Source organism: Acyrthosiphon pisum, chromosome X (assembly GCF_005508785.2).
Source record: "Acyrthosiphon pisum isolate AL4f chromosome X, pea_aphid_22Mar2018_4r6ur, whole genome shotgun sequence".
In the NCBI taxonomy this organism is placed as follows: Eukaryota; Metazoa; Arthropoda; class Insecta; order Hemiptera; family Aphididae; genus Acyrthosiphon; species Acyrthosiphon pisum.
In genome coordinates, this window is record NC_042493.1 from 110,790,323 (window position 1) to 110,797,938 (window position 7,616).

A 7,616-nucleotide genomic window follows, 5' to 3' on the forward strand; every position below is an offset into this window, starting at 1 on the left:
AAAATAAGTGATAACAACGTAGTAGTAATATTATAGTACTATAATAGTATAGAAGTCTGTGCGATATATAAATTATTGGCCTTAGATATTATATAGACATAGGCTTCAAACCATATACCTATAATAATATAAATACAATATTTTGAAAATTTGCACAAATTGCATTTTTTTATCCATGATTTTTCAATCTTCTTTCCATATAAATCGTAAGCTATGTTCTATCTTTTTCTAACAGTGATGTGGACACAGCCACAATGCACAGGTATGGTGTACGCAAAGTCCATATCTTTATAGGTCTATTATGTCTTAATGATTTCAATCTGTACATAAATATTTATATTAATTTTATTGATATATTTACAAAAAATAAATTATGATGTTCAATTTAGTTATTCACAGGCTTTAATAATTATCAGAAATTCATTTTAATGTCATTTAATTAGGGAGTATTAACAGATTGAATTTAAACCTTAAAAATAATTCAAAATATAAGTTGTTACATACGAGAAATACGACCATTATGATAGATTAAAATTATACAATGCAGTGATAAATATAGTACCTATATTTTATGTATCTATTATAATAGGTACAACTATTTTAATTTTAGGGATGCATAATTTTTAATTTTGTATGTCATTTGAGCTCATTTTATACATATTTTGAATACATACTTTTTCAATAAATAAATATTTACTTAAAGTTAAGAATCTGAGAATTCACATTGACACTTACTGTTGAAAGCAACCCATTCATTGATATCTTCACCCTTTGGTAGTCGAACAGCAAATCACAAATTGCTCAAACCAAGAGTGGTTAACGCGTGTTTCATCAGATTGAATTAATTGGTAACTTCATAGGTTCATAACTTTATGATAAGTGTTGAATATTTTAAACAAGGCTGCTCACAAATAACTATTGAAACTAAAAATCTAAAATCTTATATAAATATACAGTTTATTTTTTAGAGATATTTTAAGGGGGATAGATGAATTGCACTTTTTACCTAAATTAAAAGGTCGGACTGCACTCTGGTTCAAAAATGGAGTATCAACAAAAATGTTCAAAAATAAAGTTAATTGAAACGTTTGTAAGACACAATGTATTTCATTTCAGCTCAATGAATGGAATTATAACACCTCTCAGATCTTCATTAAATATTAGTACAGCCTCTGCACTTTTATTTGTTAATTGTGCTGGCCCTCTACTCTCTGAATTTTGTCCTGAAAATTATGTACGGTCATGGTTAGTCAAAAGTAGATATTCTGCTGATCACACTGCAAGTCGCAAACGTAAAAAAAAAAATGAAGAAAAATATTCAGTATTATGAAAATTATTATAAACTATGTATTACATTTGAATTGTACCTATAACTACATTTTTAAGCTTAAAATTACTTATATTATTTGTATCTATTTAACTAATTATATTGTATTGTAAAGTAAACATGAAGTATAATATTTAAAATTAAAAATTAATACTATAATGCACATATTAATTCTATGAGTGTTCCGGATCGTAAAATTTTCCATTTCGAGCACTGAAGTCATTATCTTACCTTCCTGCTTAAAATGTAATCATTGGCATACTAATTATTATTTTTTATACTTTTAAATTGTACATAATATTATATTGTATAGTGTATACCTATACCTATTACAAATATAATATATTATTTTATGTTTTATTTTATGTAGACATTTTAAAATATTTAACTACTGCACTGTCTAAGACAGATGTGTTCGAAAAATAGAAAATGCTTGGTTTTTCTTGAGATGCAGTATTACAGTTTACAAGAAACCGGATGCTATACTCTGATATCAGTAAAAGTTTAGATTAATGCAGCCTAGGTAAATAAATTTGACAGTACGTAAATTTTATTTTTGTAGCACAGGTGTAGATACTACTTAAATGCAGAGTATCTACTGACTCAAGACCTTAAACTAGACAATACCAGAAAAAAATGAACGAAATTGAAAATTATATTAACTTAGGTAGGTAGGTATATCATCAAAAATCAATTACCAAATTAGAGTTTTTGAACTCAGTTTCTTATAATTAGGTACTACGAAAAATAATTTAAAATCATATTTTAGTATTTTGTATAAAAAGCCCACTTATCGGGGACATTACCTACCTATTTTCAACAGTTAATAAAGTATAGATTAGACACCATATTAAATTCCTTCGATGAAAGAATCAAAAGAATATTTTGTTAACTATAAATACCAAGGCGAATAGATAGGGCATGGTATTTTTTGAAATGGTATTTTTTTTTTTTATTATTATTTTCTTGATTAAATCCAATAATAAAATGTAATATTAAATTATAGTTTTAAGTTTTAACATAAATAAATAAAATATAATATCATTTTTAAGAAACCAGCTCCGTCGGCAGGTATTTATTCATTTTTAAATGTAAAAACGGAATGGTGAGCATGCTTGGCGAATCAGAGGTATTATCTATTTAGCATTCAAATTAAGATACAAAACCTGATAAGTTAAAAATAATAATTTTAATAATGACATTGTCCCCTAGGAGACGATCGGAACAGATACCTAATATATTTTATGGTAACGCATTAAAAAAATATCAACTTACAGTAAGTAAGTTAGTGTAAATATAATTTACAGTAAAAAATAGGGATTTCGAAAACAAAAGTTTGCAGAAGTTTTCCCTAAGTATTAGGTACAACAAATCTCCAGAATTTGAACTAATCCTGACAAATAATTGCGTGTGTGTGCCTATGCATTTTGTACGTTTCTATTTTTGTAGTGGCGTATCTTATTAATAAACAATAATAATATTTAATTCGTTACTACTTACTATATAATATGTATATTATTATGACGTGTTCTGATGTGTTCTCGTATCCGGGCGGACGATGTCATTTTTTTGTCAAACTGGCCACGTATATTTTATATCAGGGCTTGCAAACGTTATAATACCGTTATGATTATTACGTTATTGAATTTGACAAAAAACGATCTTCAAAAGGTTATAACTAGAGCCCGGATATGTATGTTTTTTTCATATTTTTTTTCCTTTTAACTTTTTTATATTTATGTTAATAATCTTCACGAATCATACTAATTAGAATTCATTGCTAAATTTCTATTTTGCATATTTTTACATATTTGACCGTAAATGCATATTTGGCTATAAATGCATATTCGTTGAATATTTCAATGAATGCGCTGTCACGAAAACATTTTGGTCGGTAGGACTTCGTGGAATTAGCGACACAGTTTTTGCCATCTTAATTTAAAACACGTATTACATGTAACATATTATATTATATACATTAGAAGTAGTGGAGGTAATCCCATCGCGTTAAAATAAATAGTTCATCTGCTGTGATCTAATCGACAATCGTTATATCGTCCTTATTGATGTATAATACATTTAATTTTATAATATAACCTACAGGCTATGAAATGAACATTCAGTAAACTGGTCTCGTGTTACAACCGTGCTGGCAATTGACATCGACAATCTTTAGTTACCGTACTAAAAAAATATACTAATTTAAAAAAAAATGTCAAAAGTTTGTAGTTCTTTTAGTTTTAAAATACGCCGATGTAGGCATAGAAAGACGCGTATTATTATTATTGACTGACGCTGCTCCATACATGCTAAAATCAGGAAAAGCTTTGAAGTTGTTTTCTTCTAATATGGTACATATTATGACTTGTATTGCACATGCTTGTAATCTAATTGCTAAAATAGTTCGTGAATTATTTCCAAATATTAATATTTTAATCAATAATGGTAAAAAAAATATTTTTAAAATCACCGAGCAAAATTTCAATTTTTAGAAATGAAATGGAAAATATACCTTTACCTCCCGTCCCGGTAATAACAAGGAGAGGGACATGGATAGTCGCTGCACTTTATACTATACGCGGAATATTTTATAAAATACCAAAAGGTAATTGAAAAGCTCGCAGAAGACGACGCACAATGGGTTAAAAAAGTACTTGATATTATTAAAGATATATCGGTTGTGAATAGTGATGCGACAAGAGAATATTCTTTTGCAAATTATTACTGGGTAATTTTCTTTTTTTTAATTTTATATTGTCACTGTGAATAGTGATGTGATTATATTTGAAGGTTATTAACACTGGTGTCAGTCGTGAACTCGTGGTAGAACTGTATCAAATATAGTCGTACAGACTATAGATAATAGAAGATAGCGTAATTTACTTCAATAATTTTACCTCATTAATTTCATAATTATTAAAAAACATTGCACAAGTTATTTTTACATTTTTTTTTTTGGTTTACTATAAAAATGTATTGAATTAAGTATTATTCTGGTTATCTATTGACTATAGCATAGTAGCATGTATAAAATACATTAATAATTGTTTATTTTACATTTATAATAATTTTATACTTACTAATCCTACATAATGATTATAGTTGTCGCTTGTTAACTATACCAAGAATTAGGTATAAATTATCAATTATAATACCTATTTCATTCATACTATACAAAACATATAGGTAATTATTTAAATAATGTTTATGATGTGGATTTCTTTGGGTTCAATCTATGAATTATTGAAGAAAAAGAAAATTACCAAATATTCTCTAGCTTAGAGAATATTCTCTCAAAAGATAATTACGGTAATTTTACATCACTAGTTGTGAATGAATTAATAATGAATTAACTCACTTGTCATTTCCAGTTGAAATAATTAAAAAACTAGAAACACGAAATATTCTGAAAGTTTTTTTCTAATAGTTGAATCAGAAGAAAAAATAAACAATATTCCTGGGCCTAAAGGGGCAACATTAAAAACAAAATTAAATGATATTTTCTCCAAAAACAACAGCCTAAAGTTATTACGTAAAATTATATAATATATATAAAATATTTTCGTAAATTAACTTAACTTTAACTTAACTCATTAGGTTACATGTAAACTTAAAATCAACTTTTATTATTTTTAAAATTCCCAATTAAGTTAATTTTGAATTTTCGGGTTATCCATAAAATATTTTAGTATATTAACGGTTTGTCAATTTAATTAATTTAATTCGTAGAATATTATAAAATATAATTAGAAAAAAAGATTTCTTTTTGTATTTATTTGATTATTTTTATAGATATGGGCTAATATAGTAATATGCAGTCTTGTAAAGTATTCGTATGAATGTATTCGAATAAAAGTATTTGAATACTTTTTTTGTATTCGAATACTATTATAAATACTTTTTTTTTAAAGTATTCATATACGTATTCTGAATACTTTTATTTGTATTTTGTATTCATTAAAAAAATACTTTTTTCCGATCCAGAAAAATAGTTTTAAATTTATGAATAGTAGACATATTATAAATCATGAACATTAATTTTATTCTTTGAAGGAAATATAATATTGACCCATGATGTGATTATTTTTTTTAACACCAATTTGTTGTATCCCGTATATGGCCCGTATCGGTCGTATCATATATGTGGTCAAAATGTACAAATATTTTATGATTTAACTCACTTGTCATTTCCAGTTAAACTAATTAAAAAACTAGAAACACGAAATATTCTGAAAGTTTTTTTCTAATAGTTGAATCAGAAGAAAAAATAAACATTATTCCTGGGCCTAAAGGGGCAACATTAAAAACAAAATTAAATGATATTTTCTCCAAAAACAACGGCCTAAAGTTATTACGTAAAATTATATAATATATATAAAATATTTTCGTAAATAATATGTATAAATATAGAAGCTTTATTCTACTGAATTTACAGAACAAGATTTAATTTTCTAAATGACTGCCATTTCATCAATTGCTTTATAGGGTTTTACTTGTATTATCCTATGAATAAACAACATGGCAAGCCCATTCAGTCGCTTCTAGGCAAGACTGGGTATTAACGAGTTCATAAGTTCAAAGTTAAGTTAATTTTAATTTATTAACTTAACTTACTAGTTCACCATTGGCGCAAATAGGTGGGGGCTTGGGGTACTTAGTCCCCCCAGTTCAAAAGTCAGTAGTTAATACTGAGCATATATGATTTTTAGAAAATATTATAGGAGGGGCTTTAGTCCCCCCAAAATAATTAGTCTATTTGCGCCTATGTAGTTCACTGTTTTAATAAATTAACTTAACTTTAACTTAACTCATTAGGTTACATGTTAACTTAAAATCAACTTGTATTATTTTTAAAATTCCCAATTAAGTTAATTTTGAATTTTCGGGTTATCCATAAAATATTTTAGTATACCTATTAACGGTTTGTCAATTTAATTAATTTAATTCATAGAATATTATAAAATATTATTAGAAAAAAAGATTTCTTTTTGTATTTATTTGATTATTTTTATAGATATGGGCTAATATAGTAGTATGTTATATGAATTAAGTACTAATGAAAAAATAAAATAATAAATAACAATAGTTTAATACAATGTGATATTTAGACCGTAGTTACCACCAGGGGCGGACTGGCCCAGGGTGCTATACACCAAGTAGCACCCCGGGCCCCCGTTTGTATTTATGATCCGGGCCCCCGATTACCACAGTCGGTATACGGTATAATACTGGTATAATACGGTATTATACAAAATAAAAATAAAATAACATCTCTACAAATAAACAACATGTTATTCTTAATTTTTTTTTTATATTTACTTATAAAACTAAGGGCCCTTAATTAATTTTGCACCCCGGGCCAAAAATAGCCAGTCCGCCCCTGGTTACCACTCATTAACGATATTAAAGATTTAAAAATTTTTTTTAAACAGTTTAAATTCATTACAAAACATTATTCAAAAAATAATATTTTACAATTTTTTTATGTAATAAAATGTATTAATTAAAATACTTAGTTTTTTAAAATCAACTAATTTAATAGACCAAATATAATGTAAATATAATTATGTGACAAAAGTAACAAAAAAAAAAAAACTAACTAATGGCCTATGATGCCGAGTTGTAAAAAAAATAGATCAATAAAAAAAAATGTATTAAGTGATTTATTATTGATAATCAATTATTCAAATATAACATATCCATTACAGTCGGTTACTCAATGATAATTTACAGTATAGAGTTTACGTATTTGCTCTCTTTTCAATTTGTATAATTAATATTTCGAGGTTGCAGTACAGCGGCGCCGTGGCTTAGTTGGTTAAAGCGCCTGTCTAGTAAACAGGAGATCGGGAGTTCGAATCTCCCCGGAGCCTTTTTGAATTTTTTTATGAAAAATGTTTTTAATTAAATTAATATTTTATTCCAGATGCTAATTTCATTTTAAAAACTGTCCAAATTACATAGGTATTCCAAGTAGGCTGGTTTCTTAATATTAATTTAAATCAGTGTTGTACATAAATAATTTATTAATTCAGGTATAGTAAAATAATTTTATAAGGTAGGTACTATTAATAGTTAAATTTAAAACTATTAACTAGGTTAGGTAAAATTTTTATAATAATTACGATTTATGATACGAGAATTGAATAAAACATAAATTTTCATTAACTCATTATAAAGTAATTTTTGGTATTTATGTAGTCATTTTTTGATGTTTATAATTAAAATTAAATTATTTTTCTTTTTGCATTTTTTAAAAATAAGCAGACAAATATCTAAGAAAAATCAC

General features: G+C 26.1%; 1 non-coding gene across 1 annotated transcript; it reads left to right on the forward strand.

Annotated features, from left to right (window-relative positions):
• The first annotated feature begins 7,126 nt into the window (after window positions 1-7,126).
• TRNAT-AGU lies at window positions 7,127-7,200 on the forward strand. Its single transcript has one exon. It is a non-coding gene; the product is annotated as a tRNA-Thr (tRNA).
• Window positions 7,201-7,616: the final 416 nt, after the last annotated feature.